Below are 20,188 nucleotides of genomic sequence, written 5' to 3'. Positions count from 1 at the left end.
AACGCATTTAATATTTAAACTTTAATAAAAATGGAAACTTTTGATAGTAAACGTGTCAACATAATATTAAAAAGTATTAAATATAATATAGTTATTCAAGCGGTCTCTTTTATTATTTTTATTATGATCGCTACAATAAGCTATTAATGATTAAAAATATTATAACTATTCTTGATGCGCCGATAATGTTCAATCAAATTTCTAATCTAATTTCAGAATGTGTCGGTAGATATTTTTAATTTACATTGAGAGAGAATTGAGTGCTTGTGCTGGATATAAAGCGGATCTCGATAGTACAACGACAGACAGAACGAGGAAAAAGAGAGAAGAGAAAAGGATAGGAGAATGCGAGGGAAGAGCAGAAAAGTACAGATTCGAAACCATATGCGCGTGCTATACGGCGCACGTCCGAACGATATCCGGGAACTCTTTTTATCTGCGTTGTAAACTTTTGTGTCTACCATCCGCGCAATTCAACTTCATCGGATAAACCGCTCTGCCATACGCGCAGCGTAGCGGTCTACGGGGACGAGTGAAGAATAGCATACGTTTCAATAAATTTCGCCCGGCGAGCCACCCACAAGCCACCACCTGCAACCCCGGCAAATCCATTAAAAACGAATCACTCGAATCAACGTAACGCGATTTCGGTGGTGATCTACCTCTGTAAAATATACGAAATTGCGCCGCGATATTAGTTTATTCTTGCCTTCGTCGGTGGCATCAATGTTTTCCATTTCCATATTTTAAAGGAATCCATTCATGCATTGCAGCGCGGGTTTCATCTCCTCTCGCTGTACCGTATGTCTCGTCGCTGCCGAAAAACACGCTTTAATGGAAGATCCGTTTATTGGCCCAATTTATTTGATCCAATCCACTCAACTTGTATTATTATTTAAACGACAGTTAAACTATCTACTACTTCTTGCTTCGATTTATATTTAAAAAAAAAAATATATATATATATATTATACTGTCCGAAAAATATATATATTGATTATCGAGAATTCTGCAATTTTCTCTTAATAAGAATTTAATTAAACGACATATTATCTTTCATCTATTTTGGATCGTTATTCACACGTGCAGTGTTTAACACAGAAATGTCCGGTTCGTTCAATGTAAAACTCGACTAATTAACTAAGCCAGAATTTCAAGACCAGACATGAGTAAACGCGCAGTTATACAGAACTACGACCAAGGCAACTGTTCCTTCGATGCCCGCCATCACGCTCAATTCGACTGTATTGGGCAAACTGTTATGCGGTGCAGGATCCGGTCGATCCCGCGGGATGCAGCATGCGTTTCAATAAATTTCACTACCGTACCCTCATCCTTTCAGCCCTTCATCCTCTACCCCCTTCCTCCCTTCCCTTCCCTTCCCCGCCTTCTAGCCTCCTACATATCCGCGCGTCGTGCACTCGACTGTACTACAAATTAAACCGGCGTGTACTTCGCTCATCGAACAAAATTTCAACACCGGCTCGACTCGAAACTCGGCGCCATGGGTGACGAAGCATCGCGTTAACACGATGGTACATCCGGGCTCTCGTTGTAAGCGCCACGACTCGACGGCGGTAATCGTGAGAGGGTGGGGTGCGGATAGTAAAGAGTTGTGTATTTGGATCTTTGTTGAAACGCAACGACACGGGCAAATGCTTCCTGGTGTCCATCGCCTTCGATTGGACACCAGCGAGCGGAGAGTTTTTTTTCGCTGAGGGGAGAGTTTTTAATCCGCAGCTAGCTCGCTTGAAACAAATGTAATGGGAGGACAGAACCGTTCTACACTGCTAATTGAATTGTGTTATGCAGAAGAGGCATCCAACAGGACACAAAAGCTTGGACACTTCCCGCGAATGACGGGAAGGCACTCTCAACAGTCCAGACATGTGTGTGTTATCTCTTATTCTTTCACTTTTTGAAAGCTATTTATTCTCTTTCAGTATTACGCTATTCAATCGACGAAGAAAAGTTTCAGTCATGTTTACTGTCAAAATTAATATATCCTGTACCCCGCTAAATGCCTCATAAGAACTTTTTTCTCTCTCTTTGTCTAATAAATATTTTATATAATTTATCAGAGGAATCTATACGTACAGAGAGAACGCACATCTGCAGAATGTTAAAAATATCTTAATTCTGAGAGAAAAAATAAATCTTAATTATTTTGGTGAAAAATATGTAGAAATTTTACATTTGATAGAAATATTCCAGATTTGCCAAATGTTGTTTCTTTAAAGAAAGCATATAATAAAATATATATTTAAAAATATAACTGTATCTAACTATATGGTTATTGTATAAAAATATAACAATGCATGTAAATATGACTCGAATATTTATATGAAAAATAAACGTCGTTGCGATACAAGGAAAATCTTTATTTAGCTATTGGCAAACGTAACATCGTTGGCAAAACATTGCACATTAAATATTTCTCTTCATAAATACTGCGAACGTGTATTCGTAATCCCGAAATATTTCATTACGAGCTTTGGATGATATTAATCCAGCTCGGCATTTGCAAATACACACATTATATATATGCTATTAAGTGTACCGCAACACAAACACACGTAAAAGGCTATTTACGTTTTCGTTAATATAAAAGTAATTGCTTTGGAAAGAATGAGCATGCATGCGTTACTTACTTTTGAGTATTCTCCGCGTCTAATAAGAGAACGTTGAGGAATACGTATCTTGCATTTCTACTCTTCAATTACGGGAATTTCACTTCAACTGCACTCGTATCTGCAAATATAAATAGAAAAAATGTTATTATTATATTTATTTATTCGAGAAAAATCAAAATATTAATAATATGGCTGGTTTAATAAGAGAATATAGAGGAGAGTTGCTTAATGCGTACCGGTCATCGTATCTCATAAATTTCTTTATTATTATTGAATATAAATGATATTTAACGGTAAAAATATGAAATAAATGACCAAGACTAAGAAATATAAATAAAAGATTTCCAGATTATATGTTATTTTATGCATACAACTACATTTTGAAAAAGTACGGTTGATATAACTTTTGACTGATTTATTCTAGCTAATAATAATCCGAGTAATAATCTAATAATGCAGTTTTATTTTGCATTTTAATATTTTTCTAAAAGTAAGTATATTGTAAAATATTTTTATATTTATTTCATGTACATAGTATATTTATTATAAAGCTTATAAATTGATATTTATAAAATTAATCATATTTCCTACATCATACATACCACACAAAATAACATCTACAATCATATCACCAAAACAAAATAAATAGTATTGTTTGAACTATAAGTTAAATATTTAATATTAATTTGTGTACAAATTAGTGTCAAATAGGAAATATAATTAAAAATATACATGTTTCTTGTTCCGCGCTTATATTCGCGCAAATTGGCCGATCTTTTTAATTAATTTCTCCTTAATTATTGCAAAGATCTCAAAACGGACTTTCCTCAGTAATTCGCTCTATCTACACACGAGATACGGCGATTATCGCCCTGTATACACAAAATATAAAACTTTTCGATGATTTAAATTTTAAATATACATAATTCGGATTGAGAACGCACAGTAAAACAATCGACTCGCAGGATTGAGTAAATAAAAATAAAGATATAAGCTCCATGATTAAACGTCTAATAAATAATTAATCTTTAACTTTGAAATACTTATATAATTTTAATATTCCGCGTATATGCAGGGTGTCCGGTATAATTGCTGCACCTCTCGTATGCAGATAAAGGAAATTAAACCGAGAAAAGTCCGTTATGCGATCTTCATAATATATATATATATATATATATATATATATATATATATAATTAAGGAAAAATTAATTATACTTCTATCAAACTAACATTAGAAAAATTTTGATATAATTGATAGAGTTCTAGCTCCGTGAAGAATTCTAGATTTCTTAATACGTATTTGAAATGATTCTAGAACAATTAAATGTAAAAGATAAAGGTTCAAAAAGAGAGATATGTAAAGTAATTTCGGCAATCAATGCACGAAGCTATTGTCAACTTAAAATCACAGAATCTGTCGTATGTTGATGGTTAATAACAAGTGGCTTGTATCAATTTTCCAGCTCGAAAACTGGAGATAATCGTGTGTTTCGGCAACGTGACGCATTCGACTTATCAAGCTTCCCCTCATTTAATCGGGCGCGATGGAAATCTCGATTTATCCGGCTCGACAGCGAGATAAAACCACTCGTATTACTATTCGGGATTGTCCGAACGGCGATAAAAGACTGACAGGAGCGAGGTGTGACGGCGACCGGAGTAAATAAATATTCGGCCATTCGTTTGGAGAGAACTCCCTTCGGCTGCGATGAGAGGTTGGTTCTGTCTTTCTCTCTCTCACACACATACACACACGCACGCACACATTCTCGTATTGTTTTCGTAACGTATGCGCGAATGTCTAAATCTTTCGGACATTTGCCTCGAAAATTTTCCCAGCAACAAACATCACGACGCGTTCGTTTACAGAACGTGCCGTGCATGCTCTTTAAATATCGGAATACCGTCGAACGCGGTCTATAATCCTAATGGATGACATTCCACTTCACGAATTTCCCTCAAGATCCGATGCGGTCGGTGATTTATTGTCTCGCGTGTTTATTTCTCTTTTTTACTCCTCGAAAGAACGAGTTCGGCAACGTCGCGAGGACCTTTGTTCTCTGAGCGTCCCCGGGGGGTAGAGAAACTCGTCCTCTCCGGACTCCTTCCTTAAAGCAATCCCGTCTCCAGACGGCAAACGAGCCCGTCCGCTCTCTCTCTCTCTCTCTCTCTCTCCGAGGAATATCCTAATTTATTCCAGTAACCGCCTCCACACTAGGAAAAGTCGGAAGATCTAAAGGACTTCTTTTTCGCACGCCGCACAAAGTACCGAATCGCTTTTATTAGCTGAATGTGCAAGTCATACAGTGACAATCAATAATAATAAGTTAAAGAGACTTGAATGAAAGAAATATATTCTTATGAAAGATATCTTCAGAGATTAACTATTATTCATATATTATTAATAAAAGAAAAATTTGTATAAAAATTTATTTGAAATTTTTTACATAGATTATTAGCAACATTCAGTTGCATGTATGGTTATTAAATTAAATATGAATTTTACATTAACGTATTCTGTCATTATTATACTAGTTTAGACCAATGTATACATTTCTTTTAGTTCAAAAATATTATGTATAGAAAAGGTTGAAATGCTAAAGTTTACAGAATAAGTTAACAAAGAAATGCTAATTTTTTGTGCTCGAGAGAGCATTATGAAATTTTCGCATATCTCTGGAGAAGGCAGCGATGTCATATCAGCGATTTATAAAGCTACGTTCAATAAAACAGAAAGAAATTTATTTCATTTAAGAAAAAAGCTGCACACAATCGTGGGAGTTAAAGAGACGCTCGGGAAAAGAAAAGCGATAGTGGATTAAGCACGGAATGAACGCGCGCGAACGATGGAATTATTAAAACAGACGCGAGGGGTATTGCTGCAATAAATTATACAGAAGGCACCGTGGACGCGCGTCCGGAACGAGGTAGAGACGAAGCATAGGCCCCTCAGGGAGATGTAAAATAATACACGCGCCGTATTTCCTTTATGCGATGCGTCGCGGTCTCTGCCTCGGCGTTTCGCCAACCAGCGGATTTTAGCGTCGCCGCAACACGGCCGTCGTAATTTCGTTTTCGGCGAGACAAGTGAATTATCTGACTATCTGTGTGTATTATCCAAATGGGGGTATATGCACAACACAACACAATCACGCTCTTTATGCGATGCTAGATTTCCATTCTAGCGCCCAACAGTTTGTCGCGTTGTTTCGCATTAAATTCGATATTAAAAAAAATTATGATATATATAATAATTTTATTTATTTAATTGTAATTAAACAGTAATTATTGACGAGAAATTAAAAATGACAATAAATGTTACAAGCAATACTAATTGTAAGTAGAAAGATATAGCATTTTCTCATAAAAAAGATTTTATTTTTATCTTAAATTAAAGATAATTTTTATTGCCCTCTCATGTATTGCTTTTATATTTCAATGCATGAAAAGATAAATTATTTATATCAAATTAAAATACTGTTTTATACATGTCGTGACTGATATATATGTATATATAATGGAAATTATTTATATTAAATTGAGATACGCGATGGAAGACTTTTGTAAATATATGTATATATGTATATGCATATATATGTATATACATATGTATATTTATATATACATATATATATGTATATACATATATTTATAAGTCTCCCATCGTATCTCAATCTGATATAAATAATTTCCAAATTTCCATTATATATATATCAGTCACATGTGTATAAAGTCTTCCAATTTAATATATAATAATTATGAATATATATATATATAAATAATTTCCATTATCTTTTCATGCATTAAAATGATTAAAATATAAAACATGAAAGCAATATGTGAGAGGACAATTAATTTAAGATAAAAACAAAACTTTTTGTATGAGAATGTTGCATCTTTCTACTTGGTACCTGCTTTAAAATTAATTGCCATCTTTAATTTCTCGTGAATAATTCCCATTTCTTTATGGTTTAATTCTTTGTTTTCATTTCTGATAATATCTTTTCAATATCTCTGACTATTACTTTTGCTTTAAACAGTTTTAAATAAAAGAAAATAAAAGAAAAAATATATATAGACGACATGTGAGCCTGACAAGTCTGAATCTAAATTGCACCCGGATTGCGCTCGAATTGATTCGATGTCTCTTCGTCATTCGTATCTCGTATCCATCGAGAGTGGATGCTGCGGGTGCGGATTATTTTGAAAAGTATCGTTTTGGTGTTTGCCCGTGTTTAAAGGATAAAACACAATGTAGGATAACAAAGAGTTTTTTAATCGGTACACCAAATCGTTTGTTTTCCGTGCGTCATTCTGTTAACTTAAGCCTATAGATGTGAACTGTTTGATGTGATCGGTAACTATCAGTAAAAGTGAAACAACAAACGATCATACTATGCATGTAATAATTTAAGATATTTTTTTATCGTATTTTGATTCTAAAAGAAAGACGTATATAGAAAGTATTATATGAATTTGACTGAATGATTGTTATCTTATTAAATACCCAACATGTATTATTTTTGCTATGAGCATTTTTTTAATTATAATATTTTAATGCTTTATATAATAAATGCGAAAACCCCTTCTTTGCATTTTGAAATTAATATATGTATACATTTATTTTATATTTGTATAATTTCAAGAAATTTATAATTTCTTTATTATATAAAGTTGGAATATATAATACTTTGTCTCTTTGCATAGTTTTAAATTTTTTGACGTTGAGTAAATAAAATTAAAGCCTGAGACATGAATGCCTTCCCAAGTCGCAGCTCTGAACGTCACGAACGCCAGCTTTATCGATCTCGAGAATGTCTCCAAGTGTGACGTCAAGGCGATAATCATCGTGCCACCCAAATCGTCTACCTGCTAGTGCCGAATTTAACTTGTAAATCCGGAAAACGTCGCGAGTGAACTAGCAGAGGAAAAAGAGAGAAATAAGGAAGGAGAGAGTCCCGGAAGATACTATCATTGAAACGCAAGGCGAGATACGTTTTCAATGAGACATCACAGAAATAAGATATCTCCTGTTTAAAAATGATATTCAACATCGGTCTCAGTGGACAAACACAATCGTCACGATTACAAAGGCCCAAACGCGAGAGAAAATACATGTGCGGGATCACCTCGGATCCTATTCCGGTCCCCCGGGTACGATCGAGCGTTCTCCCGATTTTCTACCTGCGACGAAGGGTCAAAGAAAAAAAAAAAGCGGCGATATCTTCTTTTCCTATATCGTTCGAATACCGGACCCGTTGAAAATATTGACAGTACGAGAAATCTTCGAGCATGAATTGCAAGATACACGAAAAAGTGCCGGTTTTCGCGGAAAAGCAACAGTTACGAGCTGACACGGCTACGCGAAGCAATCTCCCTCCGACGAGTTTATGCGCGATATAATCTCGCGAGAATCGCGAAATTTCGACCTCCACCTCGTAAGGAGACCGTTGCTCGCGGAAGAATTCAGACAACGTCGCGGATTTCTTGGATCGTAGATTTTTTTTCGACGAACGTCCGTAAGGTTTTATGCAAAGCCAAATATCGCCTGCATCTGAAATAGCGGAGTGACGCATCTAAGATGCAGGAACGAGAAAAGCTACTTGAAAGTCCGAGGAAACTCTTGGAAATTCGTCCATGCTGTATCTCCGGAATAGAATAGCCTGGTAAAATAAACTTGCAAAGACTCGTTTAGCCCTTTCTTCGGGAAAATAAGTCGCTTTAATGGAATGATGATGTTGGTTAGAAACCACATGTGAATTTCAAAACATTATTTGGGAACTAAACTAGCGAATAGCTAATTAAATTTTTACTCGTTATACAATGACGCAAGCGTCATTAAATAAAATTTAAAATTGAAACTATTTTTAGATAAATTATGCGCATATTTGAAGCTATAATTTGTACGATATATTTAATACATTTTACATTTTCCTCCTCAAAAATAATAACATATTTTATCATAAAATTATTATTAAAAGAATTCAAAATAATAGAATTTGCTTTCTATAAGTAAAATCTTCAAGAAATCTTTGCAATAAAAAAAATTAATTATATTACATTATGTATTAATATTATTAGTGACTTCATAGAATAAAGATTAAATTAATTATTTTTAAAAATACTAATATCTCATTCAAAATAAATAAATTTTATTATCTTTCCGTGTAATCAAGCAGATGACACTGTAGTTAAAAAAATTAAAAAAAAAGAAAGCATTAAAAATATAAAGGATAGAAGAGGTTGACGGTTTGCTCCGCCACAGATGGAATGCTGGCACTTTTCTCGAGAAAAAAAGAGACCAGTCACGCTTGCTTACGAGCCGGCAGCATAAACACGCAAAGCAATTTTCCGGGAGGAGCACACCCTTCATCATTGTTCTTGATATAATCTCGCGGAAATCATATTGGTCCGCCCCAACAACTTATTACAACTGTCAGCGGAAAATTGCTGACGCACGAAGTTTAATTCGCCTCCTAGTTTTGGGAGGGTTGATAAAACATTGCGCGCGCATTGGAGTAGTATCGAAATATTAAACTACCAGTACCTACCATCACACCGACACACATACACACACACAATTACCGCTGCCACCAGTAGTATCGAAACCACCATCACAATCACTACTGTCGGCCTCGGTTTCACGCATGCAGGCATAATAAAGCGATACCATTGGAAATCACAATCGAGCGCATTTAAGGGCGCTGGAGGATATATGAATTATGGATCCGGTTAAGAGGGGTGTGTTTTTGCTGGTTCTAATATATATAAAGGACGCGCGGAAAAACTTTCGCCTCGATAGACTACGACTTCTTCGGAAAAACGCGTTAAAAGACGTCGATGGATGGCGCGTCGAAGTCTGTGTAAAGGGAAAATGTTCTTCCTGGAAAGAAGTTTGGATAGCAGACGAGGATGGTTCGAGAATAAATAAGGATTTTCGATCGAATTGTAAAAAAGGACGAAGGTACTTGAACCACTGTCAATTTTGCAAGGGCTGAATACATCACACGATGCTTGCAACCAGTTGCTCTCAAATTGAAACCGAATATGTGATTGAACATTATTTTCCTTCAATTTTTGACAAAAAATATTGTTATGGAAATAAAATAGAAATTACTCTAATGCATTAATTTCCATGCAAATGTCCATTTTCTGAAAGAAAATAAACATTTGTTTTTCATAAAATAACATTTAAAATTACTGATAAAAGATTTTGTGGAAATTCAATATATTATTATTAAATAATAATTTATTTTTAATTTGTCATCTATTCTTCAAAAACTTTTGTAAACGTTCTTTTGTAGATTTAAGAAAATAATGTGAAAAAATATTAATGATAAAGAAATAGATAGATTTGTATTTGATATTATTAAAGCTTTCATTTTCATCCATTACGAAATTTCTCCTTCGTACAGAAATAATCAGGCAAAGAACATCGAATAGGGAGGCATTAATACCTATAATACGAACCGTGAAATAATCTCGCCCGTGTTATTGAAGCTCAAAATTCAAACTAATGGCCGTAACCACGATGACTAATGGTAATACGCTATTGTAAAGTTTTGAAACTACACAGTCAAATGTGATTGCATATAGATTTATATTTTTCGCACGAAAAGCAAGCACCAGGAGACACATGTGCTTTCAATTTAATCATTTGACAATTTTATTGATGAAAATTATTTTTTCTATTATTTATCTTAAAAAGCTCTAGATAGTACGACATTATTTTTCCTACAATAATCATAATATTTATAATAAAATTATATATATATATATATATATATATATATATATATATATATGGTGCTTGGGCACTATTATGAGGATATTAATATATCATTAAGTAATCTAGTAAAAAAAATATTACATAAGCAACATCAGAAACAAAATCTTTTCTGATTAAGATTTAACCTAAAATAAAATAAAAACCCAACAGATTTAAGTATTTAAATAAAAGAGAGTAATATACAATAAAACAATGTGTATTATATAATGCGAGAAAGTTAAACTCGCAATTTTGAAGTAGAACATAAAAATATATACAGAATATTCATAAAACAATGCGACCAGAAATTACGGTCTAATCGTATATACTGTAAATAAAAAGCGTGGAATAAAAGATCATTACTTTTCGTAACTGCACTGCATTCACGAGCTATATTCATTGCGATTCTCGTGTTCGACGTAATGAATTCGCGACAATATCGGGATGTTTTTTCTCCGCGCTCGCGCGATTGTCACGTCGCTCACACACATGCACGAGTATAATGCATATATACGTATGACGCAGACAAGCTTTTCTCACGAGTATTCACTTTTGCGAAGCCCATCTGCGGTACATTCGAAGCGCGCTCTAAAGGCGCGCTCGCTCCGATAACGATCCTCATTAAATTTATGTACTCGCAATAAATAATAAACCGGCGCGCTGGCGCTCCCCCGAGTGTACATTAAATCGACGATACGTATACCATTCGACATTATACGCAGCGGGGCGGAGGTGCAAAGTTCTCATTACTTTCCTGGTCCGGCGTGGAGCGCGCAGGGGCTGGCCATCGCCATTATTTATCACCGCAATGGTGGTTGGCCAAGCTCCTTCTTGCAAGCGGCTGAGGGAGAAAGATAGAAAGGGGTTGCTCAGGGGTTGACGCTGAATTTAAGCAAGCTCATTTTTTATCGCGCACAGAGAAGAGGGATTCTCTCTTGGTCCGTTGAGTCCGCAGACTCGGTGACGACTTCCTCTCGCGCGAGAATAAAGACAGACAAGAGAGCGGTTCGGGGCTCCCGCCTACCTTCGAGAAAAAAGAAATAACCCTGTTTGCCCTGTCACTTTGCATTGACAAGTGTATCACTTCGTGCTAATGTATCGTCGGACATCTCTTTTCTCTCGAACTTCCTTTCCAAGTCAAAAGAAGATCTTTCAGAAATTGACGTGGGAACGAAAACGTAAAGCAAAGATTGACGAGTTCATTCGAGTTGCAATAATTACATTTAGTAAATAAGAACGAAAAGGAAGAGAATTCTTTATATTATACCATTTATATTACCATCTTTTATATCACTATATTAATTGTTTATTTTTTATTTTTTATTTTTTTTAGGAATTTATATTATTTCTTTTATATAAATTTATTTTAATTAAACTGGTGCTGTAAGGTAATGCGATATGTCAACAATATTGAAATCTGTCGAAATGCGTGCGCAATTCTGATCGAGTGCGGCTCCACATTCGTATCATAGCGCTGCAATTTTCTCACTTTTTTTTTTATGACCCTTCGGAGGTCAGTCACGCTTCATAGATCTCGTTCCCGCGACAATATTTATTGCGGCTAAATTTCGTCGTGGACGCGGAGTCTCGCCTAAGAGGCGCCGACGAATTTAAGGGAAGCCATTTTTTTACGGCACGCATGAAGAGAGAGAATCGTAGTCTTAGTCTAACAAGCATTCGATCGAAGATACCCTCCCGTGGGGCTCGGCAAATCCCGATAAAGTGCTTGAGAATTCTCGCAGGAAGTGCACTTTTCGAACAACTTCTCGCTTGACGTGTTCGCCGTAGACGCGCCAGCCGGTCATATTTCATATATCTATCGCGATATTGGGGTCAGAGGGGCCGCGCGAAAAAAAGCCATCGACTTTTAATGCACGTATCGTGTCGATCCTTTTTTTGCCGCAGCACGTGAATTTCCTGCATACCGATTCATCGAAGAAAAAAGTATTTTCCCGTGCGTCAAATACCGTCTTTTCTTTCTTCAATATTAATTTAATAATTAAATGGAAAATCCGTGTAATCTCCTATCACGTAATCTAAGCACATGTTTAATTATTATATACAAATTATATATTATGTAATTATATATTATATGTATGATGCTTTTAATATTGCAATTCAATATGTATAACTATCAAAATGCGAACTACAGCAGACGAATATTACTCCTTGTATTCGCAGCCGGTCGTTAGGGCACAATTAACATTTCGATTCGCGCTGCAAATTTACTCGGGCAAAATCATTGAAGCGTTCGCCGAGAACGCATTTAACCCTCTCCTCGTACAAACGTTCAGCAAAAGCGGAAACCGAGCGTGCGGTTATTGATTTCGTTTCGCCAACGCGATGGCGTTTCTGCCGCGGAAGTGTAATAATTTCGATAGACATTTCAGCGGAATTTACGAGTACTTCGGGGAGAAAAAAATACAAAGCCTTCGATGGCTCTTCATTTGATTGGAAATCCTCGTGCTCTGGAAACGGACACGCGCTCGCTTTCCCGTTCTTGCTCGTTTCTGTCGGTATTTACTGAATTTTGTGTCCCGTCGTCGGCGCGGTTAGTTATCGAATATCGTTGTGATCCGATTAATCGAAACGAACCCGCCTAATTATCGACAGAAGACTGTCCTGGGTCCCGTTTAATCTGCGCCTAATTCTTACGTTAATTATCGGGTTTTCAGCGAGATTAATGCGAGACTGTGCGAAACGACATTTTGCTCCTTAATTCGCGCGAGGCGCCAACGTTCTGTATATATGCTCGCTTTCTCAATTATTATAATTCAACTCCTACATGTAGCACGCGCACATGTGGCGAGCAATATATCGTTCTGATTACCTCGACGATCCTCCACAGCGGCGCCTATGCCGTATTTCGCTCTTACTTGGCACAAACATTCGCAGTCACTCCTATATGCCGTTCGCGAAGGATACAGGATGTCCCAGGAGGAATATGCCAGACCTTGGTAGTGTATTATGCCAGCGATTTTCACCGGGGAAAGGTCATATAAAGGTCTGTTTCGGAATACTGACTAGATTATCAGCGAGGGAAAAACCTCTGATCAAAAGTTTTTACATCGATTTAACATAAAATATTCGATTCTATAATAATGATTTTTATTACTACAACATAATAAAGCGTGACTAAATTGAAGAAAATATTCATGATAATTTTAAGCAATTTCTGCTATATACAAATACAAGCGATTTTGAATATTTTTTTAAATCAAATAATTTGAAAAATTATTAACAAGTGATCAAAAAGATAACTTTTACTTTGAAAATACACTAATATTTAAGTAATTCCTAGTAATATCTGTATCTTGTATTGAAAACCGGCTTATGGTACTAATTATAAAATTAAATATTTATGAAAAAAAAATTCAATGGTTTTCTTCTGGAACATCCTGTATAAGCGCATAAAAATAATCTCATGTTGAACATGTAACGAGAAGAAAATTGACTGTACATATGTCTATATATATCAATGGGACTATGCGCAAAGAGAGAGGGATTAATGTAGTCGCAAATTATAAATCGTCTTAACGAGCTTTTGATTACTCACGCCTTTTGCATATAGAGCACGTAAAAGTATCACCACCGATCGAAATGGCACGAACATTTCGCTTATCCGTCTTATATCGGTGGCATATGTTACTTTGTCCCGTGCAAAATTGTACGATAGTCAAATAATTTCTGATACACTATGTAAACACGATATTTTAGCAGATGCAACATATATATCTTCTGTTCCAACTGTTAAACAATTATCACAAAACTTTCATAAAATAATAAATAATAAAGTTATTTATGCTCATTGTTCTTTGTATAAGTAGTATAAAAAAATAGTGATGATTATTTTCAAAATTTATTCTACATCATTCTCTTAATCGTATATATTTCTTTTATTTTTTATGTTATATCGTATAAGAAAATAATTGCATATAAGCAATGTAATTATAAATAGTAAATATGTCTCAAAATAATATATAAATGAAAATTTGCGATGTAAGAAATGCTTTTATACATATCAATAAATATCGATATCAAAATCGAGTGAAAATTCTGCGGTTGTCGAATTATTAAATCACCATACTTAAACGTAAAAGTTCGAAAAATGTTCTAACTAGCGCAACTGCCGACAGACGCGGTAAATGGCGACAAAGAACGGACTCACGCTTTCTCCAACGATGTATTGCTTCATTTATCAATACAACATAACTGCGCTTTTTAAAAAGCAGAGGAACGAGAATAAGCGAGCGCGTTCGGCCCACTTTCCATTGATATTATTATTGCGCGAGGAATCGTTAGCTTCTTTGAAGAAACGCTCTTTGAAAAGCCAGACTGACTGTTAGTCGTCGACCGCGTAACGAGTAAAATTGGATTCAATCCGACATATGGGACGCGGTTGGTCCATTTACTTTCCTTGCGGCGCACCCGCGAGAAATCGCGTTGAAACGAAGAAAACGAAGGGTTTCATTAAACGACTCGCGATAGGAATGAAACTTTAATTGTGATCAAACTTTAATGAACCCGTCGCGAACGCAAGAAAAATATAATTCATTTCGAATCAATATGTAAAAACGAATCGAAATGTTAAAATGATCCTTTATTAAAGATGACAAATAATATTTTTGCACAGAATATTTTTCATATACGTTGTTTTAACGCTACTCATTCCAGGTTTTTTAATCTAAATCGCACCAAAAGTTTTCATGTTATGTCTCATCATATGCATCATGATTATTTTTAACTATTATTATCTGTGATAAAAACATGATGCGCCATTAACAATTCACACATCTATTATTATTTGGTCATCTTTTTTAAAATAATAGAATATTTGTTTGCTTATGAAGAGATTGTTTTAATATTGTAGGCACAATAAAATATATAATTTGTTTCTTTAAATAAATTTCCCTAAATATTAATAATAAAATTCAAATTATTTTTGCGCAGAATATTAAATAAATGAGAGAATAATGAAAAAGAGAGAAATGTAATTAAGATTAAATAAAAAAAAGATAAGAATCTAATTACTTAATATCTGTATAATAATCATCTTATGACACTTATTATTACCTTCAAAGAATTTTTTTATAAAATGTAATCTAACGCATTAACTTCGTTCATGAAAATGAAAATAACGTCCAGGTCGTTGCTAAATTTTTCTTGTCTGATAACGGGACGCGCGGGGCTTTTTTTCACGGGAATTACGGTTATCTCTGCTCTTATCGTGGCGCGTCCATGTCCTCGAAAATCGTTTTAACCCCTGGTAGGAAGTGACGCAGCGGCGGGAGGCCAGAAGTAAGCCGTTTTTGTCCCGGAACTGGTTGGACTATGCCCACCGACGGAAGAAGAGAGAGAGATAGATAGAACGTAGCTTTACACCATTTCTCGCGGTAATTAAATCGAATGTTCCCGGGAAGAAAGTGCGCCGTTTCAGGAATGGCTGAATCGAACGGTCGAGGCGAGGGATCCGTCGTGAAAGGAGCTGATTGCTCGCTAATCTTCGCGAAATTGCGCTGCGCGGGGCGAGAGTTGAACGTTAGCGATTAGTCGAAGATCTCCAACTTCGGCGGCATTGTTTCACAATTCGCGCGGCGGAATCGCGCAAGAACGATTAACGTGTAGGAAGCTACTATTTCCTGACTTCGCATTTGAGACAAAGCACTTGCGAGTGCCGGAAAGTGCTTTTCATCATTAACGCTGGAGTAACGGCATCGATATGTACGGTTATCGTCTCGATTTAGTATGTTTATAGAATCAATTTCGATTTGAGAAACCTGATGTCAGAAAGCATCAAAAATAATCCAAAATATTAAATCTGAGAAAATAAAAGTTTAATATAATAAAACTCTGCATATTATATATATGTAACGTCACTCTGTCACGTCAACATAACATCAAATATTCTAGTGAGTCTCAAATGGAGCAATATATTGACTGTTACAGAATTGGACCGCCACCGATGTTTAAATCTTATATAAAGATTTATACACACTATACAAAACACGTCATCATCATCGTTCAACAGACTGTCAAACTGTTTCTCATACTAAACTGACGATCACTATCATCAGCCACTATCCTCGCTATCTAGAATTTTTAATCTAATCCGAATGAGATTGTATTTTTTCTTTTAACATTAAAATAATTAAAAATGGAGTTTAAATGAATTAGCAAAAAATAACTACAGATCCTCGACAAAAAAGAAAGATACAAGAAAAATTGATAGGAATATAATAAAAAGTAAATATAAATATAAAAAATAAATATTGCAGATTTCAAAGATTCTCGTTATATTCATTCAAAAAATGCGTTGATTAATTAATCGATTAGGTTATATAATAGATTAGATAGAATATTAACAAGAAACTTGATGATGAGTTACGTAATGACGGTTGACTATACAGAATAACACCACAAATGAAACGAAATTGAATGTCAAAATATTTGACGTTTAATGTCGGCAGCGGTCCGTTTCTATGACGGTCAATGCGTATTACCTCATTTTAAAATCCATATAAGAATATTTGACGTTATGCTTATGTAATGACGTTACGATAATGTGGAATATTAAAAAATTTTTAATTAGCATCCTATATGTTATATTATGTATAATATTTAAATAGTCTGAAAATTGGATTAATCTATTTTATATACTAACTAAAAAATTCAATATTGCATAAATAAAATAAGTCATTAGCTTCCACAGGATGCTATACATGAGTTATTTATGATGTTGGAAAAAAGCATTCTCTGCTCGTTTTTTACTTCAAGTCCGATCGAATACACGCATTAAGATTCCCTTATCTCTCTTCGTACTTTCAACAACGTTTTCCGTTTCCATATTATCTCCAACGTGGAAAAATTTCTCGCGCATTACCACGTGAATAATCGTGACCTAAATGAGCTCAGCTGCGCGACCATAGATGAACATGTTTATTTACATGAATAACAGCAAACCTGCGAGATTCGAAACAAAGGCTCATTGACCGACACGGACGAGAGTGGCTTTGAACATTAGGAACGGATATACTTATTTATGCCGCGGCTTCAATAAAGCAGATACGTAGCATCGTCGGAACCCGGAATTATATTATCTCTGTCCTGCCGTGAGGGACTAACTGAAATACCACCGCGGTAATAAACACGACACTGTATTGCACACACATCCGTATGAGACGACATCGAAACACGGCATTAGTAGGTGTTGGATACTGTTTACAGTTTCGTTCACGGTCAAACCTCACGAACTTTTCTCGATGACTCGTATCGTGGAATGGAATAAAACGCGTCAGCTAAAAAATATTCATATCTAATAGGAATTGTTTTCTAGATATATCAGTGACGCGGCTGTCTACAATTGGACGGAGATGAAAAAAGAACGAGATAAAACTTGATATAAAGATAACTAAGAAAAAGCTATATTTTTATATAGCTTTAGAGAAAGTTATACTATTATAAAATTCTATTTTGAATTTAATGTCCCTATAAAATCAGCATTTTAGGAATTCATGGATTGAGATTTGTATTAGATATGTAATAAATAAATAAATCAGTTATTGTATTTATATAGCTTTAGAGAAAGTTATATTTTAGTTAGTGTCCCTATAATTCAAAATAGAATTTTATAATAGTATAACTTTCTCTAAAGCTATATAAATACAATAACTGATTTATTTATTTATTACATATCAAATACAAATCTCAAGTTATTTCTATATTTTTTAAATAATAAAGAAAATTGAAGAGAGAACAGAGTGAGCAAAGCGAGTGAGTAATTATTATATATATTATATACTTTTACACTTTTAATTAACTTGTAATTAACTTTATTATTATTAAAGATGTGCAAATAAAAATCTATCGCTTAATTTAATTAAATTTTAAGGAGTTGAAGAACTAGTGTAAGCAGAAAAATAAACGCTCCCCTTTAAATTTTTGTTTAATAATTATTTTTCTAGCTACGTGCAAATCCTTTCCTTTTCTAAAAAAGATCCTTTTCTAAAAAAGATATGTAAAGTCGATACTCGCATATATCGAAGTTTATTGTTGTCGCTTTTCCGCGATGCTCATTGGCTGTCAAGATTCACGTTGTGCGTTATATTCGTAGCATCGAGAGGCTGTCATCGCGAGAGTTAGCAGTTTGACAGTTTGTTCAAAATAAAATTAAATAAAATAATGATATTGATTTTAAATAATATATTATAATACTTTAAACTCGATTAATATTTTTGACAGTTATCAGCTGATTTCTGTCAAAAAATATTAATCGCGGATAAAGTATTATAACATATTATTTGAAACATATTTTTTTATTTAATTTTATTTTGAACAAACTGTTAAACTACTCGCGATGACAGCCTCTCGATGCTACGAATATAACGCACAATGCGAATCGAAACAGTCAATCAGCATCGCGGAAAAAATATAACAATACTTGCGAGAATCGCCTTTTTTAGAAAGAGATATAATATTTTAAATTCGATTAATATTTTTAACAATAACCAGCTGATTTCTGTCAAAAAATATTAATCGAGAATAGGATATTATAACATATTATTTACAACATATTACTATTTTAATTTTTTAACGTATTATTTTAAAATTTAATTCGCAAATTAATGTTTTTATCAACTAATTTCTGTGAAAAAATATTAATCGAGTTTGAACTTTATATTATTTTTAAAAAAATATAATTTTGAACATAAAACTGAAGAATGGCGCGCGCGTAGCGCGCGCTTATGTTGTTCTAGTAAAAACTCAAAAACGGTAAACATATACAAACAATGTGTGCAATTAAATAACGTATTAATTTAATATTTTTTAATGTTAAAGGATAACTTTACGTATATTAGATTGTCTCATTTGTTTCATAGTTCTCTTTTTTTTTATAAGGTATACGAATAGTCTCTCTTAGTCTCTCTAGGCAGTGGGTACGGAAATAGGAAAGAAAGAGATCTCTAACAATAGAGGAAATTAACCATCACGCGTCAGGGCAGTTCCGTCATTATTGTCCCTCAATCATCACGCTTCATTCGCAGCTATACTGGCTTTTTTAAATCTATCTCTGTGCACGACTGCACTGTCAATCCTTCTTCCTTCCCAATCGAAAATAATTTGTGATAATAATTTTTATATTATATACATATATCTTAAATATTTTATTTTAAAATAATAAAATATAAAAATATTCTTTCATTTTTTATAATTCTTTTATACGACTAAAGTAAATACGTATACATATAAATGCATATAATTATACATATTTATTTCAATCGCATAAAAAATTATAAAACTAAATGGATATTTTAATATTTTATTACTTATTGAATACTACAAAGACGAAATGTATTTTATTTCTTATTTAACAAAAATTAAATATAAATTTATATAAATGTCTTTATTAAAGTTCTTAGTTAATATTTATATTTCTCAGTATCTATTTTTAAATATTTTTAGGCTTAAATTTATTTAAAATGATGTGAGATAAATCTTCCAATGATATCTCTAGAAATTAAACTCTATATAAAATATACAATATGTACTTATATGTAAATTTAGATATAAATAAAGATAAAGATAAAAAAAGTCCATCAATAAATTTTGTATACAGCTCTAAAATTTCTAGCTACGCTACTGAATTCATCTCTCGTCTCTGAGAGATTGTCTCTTGCATTATACATCAGTCAAGAACTGCGTCATTTAAACCACCGTACACAGAAAGGCACTATAAGTAAAAGAAATGCGATCATAAGAACGCTGTGTTATTTCTTGCTGTGTAGCGA

The 20,188-nt window shown here is 34.0% G+C and overlaps 1 protein-coding gene across 1 annotated transcript in view; it reads right to left on the bottom strand.

The window, feature by feature from the left end:
* The window catches only part of Olf413 (DBH like monooxygenase olf413), a 263,489-nt gene that overhangs the window by 230,579 nt on the left and 12,722 nt on the right, over positions 1-20,188 (bottom strand). The window contains exon 3 of the mRNA XM_083035221.1: positions 2,652-2,751. The gene's annotated coding sequence lies outside the window, so the exon portion shown is untranslated. The remainder of the gene's footprint in view (positions 1-2,651; positions 2,752-20,188) is intronic.

Source organism: Prenolepis imparis, unplaced genomic scaffold, assembly GCF_030444845.1.
Source record: "Prenolepis imparis isolate NDT839.2.m4 unplaced genomic scaffold, iyPreImpa1.0 SCAF_4, whole genome shotgun sequence".
NCBI lineage: Eukaryota > Metazoa > Arthropoda > Insecta > Hymenoptera > Formicidae > Prenolepis > Prenolepis imparis.
Note: the sequence above shows the minus strand (reverse complement) of the source record. Positions and strands in the feature narration are given on the sequence as shown.